Genomic DNA, 2,636 nt, shown 5'->3' with positions numbered 1-2,636 from the left:
GATTTTCTGTGTGATTAATGCTTTCTTAGTGATTTTGCAATTTTGGTATTTTCCACATTTTTCTGTGTATACATTTACATTCACAATTTGATTAACTTAAATGTTTGCATTAATTAATCATAAAAAATTTAATTGTGTTTACCACTTGTGAATTACTTTCCATTTAATTAGAATTCTTTTCAAGCTTTCTTGTTGTTTAACACTTGTGAATTAATTTTCAAATTTCAGTTATTACCTAACACTTTGGATTTTAATTGATAATTCAATTTGATTCTTGTCATAAATTAATTTTGATTTAATTTTGTTTAATAATTAATTCAAGAATTAGTTAAACTTTGTCTTGTTTTCAAATAATAGTAAGTTCCTTGAGACTATGAATTTCACTTATAAATTTTGAGTTTAATAATAAGTTTTTGTATTTAAAACTTTTATGAGTGTTTTCTCTTTTTTTCAACCAGTATATTTAATTTTGTTTAAGTGGAAATTTAGAGTGGTAATTGAGCTGTTTTCCTTCAATTTAATTGAAGTGAGTTAGAACTAGGGAAATACTTACACTTTTAAAAGTTGTTAACGGAGTGATGCCCTTTAATTAATTTAATTCCATATTAGATTACCTCACACCTGTTTTAAAGAAGTTATTTTGAATTCATGTATAATTAAAATTTTTTAAGGGATCACTGATGCCTTTAGAGTATTCAGTCGTATTTTATCTGTGATGAAGGTTCAGGTGTCTGGCTGTTGTGAGGTAACTATTTTATGACTGGTAAGTGTAGCACTTCGTCACAATATATATATATATATATATATATATATATATATATATATATATATATATATATATATATATATATATATATATTTTTTATGGGGTAATGGACAGGAAAGACATGAGTAGCAGAATTCCGCAGAAGCCCGTTGAGTCACGTGCCGTCAAAGGAGATGATACACATTAGTAGATAAATAGCCTTTATATATACACACACACACACACACATATATATATATATATATATATATATATATATATATATATATATATATATATACACATAATGTGTGTGTGAGCGCGTGCGGGAGTCTATGTGTGTATGTTTGTGCAATAACGTTCGCGAACAATCATATGTACATTAGAGAATAGTTTACAAACAAAAGATAAATAATGTAGTATGAACTTAATTGAAGGGAAGAGACACAGAAAACTGAAATTGTAGCATGATATGAGATGAGGAGACATCCTGAGCCTTGTAAGTGAGTTCACGGGCGCTACATCAAGAAAGCAAAAACTATTCAACATCCACCAATGATCAATGCATTGTTGACTTCATCAGGAGTAATGAAAAATATTCATGGAAGAAATTGAGAAATAATGTAGAGGATGTTCGGAAGGAAATGAATACTTTCGTGATGATGGTATTACGCCAATGATGTTCGGTTCTATGCCTGAGCTGTGCTTAAAGAGGATGAGAAATATCAGCGCTATAAAAATTTATAGAGAAAAAATGAAGGAAAGAGGGTTAAACATTCTAAGGAATTCAACTGTTAATAATACATCGTTAAAATGAGACTTCTCCATACTCGACAACGGCGCTCCAGACATTTTTCTCTTTTAGTATGTATTATGTAACTTTTAATGTCCTACAACTGCTTATTATGTTTTTGTGGTTTGCAGATGATTGCAAGAGTGAAGGTTTTCGTGCAATTCAGACAACTCCTCTCTTTGCGGTTTGTCTACTTATAAAGGAAGCTACTCTCCTCTTTAATAATAATTTTATTTTGTTGACTACATATTTGCAACTGCCGTGAAACTCCAAACAAGAATTTTTTCCATGGCTCGGTCAAGTATTCTTTAAGATAGAATCAAGGCATTTATGGTGATAAAGAATAGTAAGCATCGCATGTACGAAGTTTCACAGGCTTCCCTAAGCAAGTAGCCACACCCAGAGATGCTCATTTTTATTACAAATTCAGGTCATCACAACAGTTGAAGCGCAGGCACGGAGCGATTCCGCCCAAACAGTCATTCTGATTCAGGATACGAGCGCGTTGTTGGCTGCTATATAAATTACCGTAAAGATAAGATATAATGTTTTATACCTTGACTAGCTTAATAAATGATATTGATAAGGTTTCTTCTTTAAATATCCACAATATCTTTAATAATTCTTACCAACGGTATTGCACGGAACTGCAAAAGGAGTCCCAGCAGCCCAAATCAGGAACCATTTACGTTCGGTCGATCGTGTTCTGATAATTTCATTGTTTACGGTCAGGGATTTTTTTTTTTTTACTCCTAGCGTTCTTATTAGAGAGATTGCGTCACTGTTTATTCTAAACAAACATTTGCCCCATTTATGCAAATTGGGTTAAAATCACGCCTTTCTTTGTTTCAAATCTCACCAAACAATAAGGCGAAAATACTTTTACAAACATGTCAAGGCCAAACTAAACCCTTATTTGCCGTAGTGGCATCGAATATTACACACACCTCTCTTTGTTTAACAGCCAGCAGTGGGCAGGAACTACGGAGAACTGCTTGAAAAACGAAGGACAGTGAACACAAAGAATGATTGTTATGTGTGATGAATCTAGGCAACGTTTCTATCATTAAGCGAATACCCTGTCGATGGATAAATTTA

This window comes from Macrobrachium nipponense, chromosome 28, assembly GCF_015104395.2.
Source record: "Macrobrachium nipponense isolate FS-2020 chromosome 28, ASM1510439v2, whole genome shotgun sequence".
NCBI classification, from domain to species: Eukaryota; Metazoa; Arthropoda; class Malacostraca; order Decapoda; family Palaemonidae; genus Macrobrachium; species Macrobrachium nipponense.
This window is presented reverse-complemented; position numbering follows the sequence as displayed.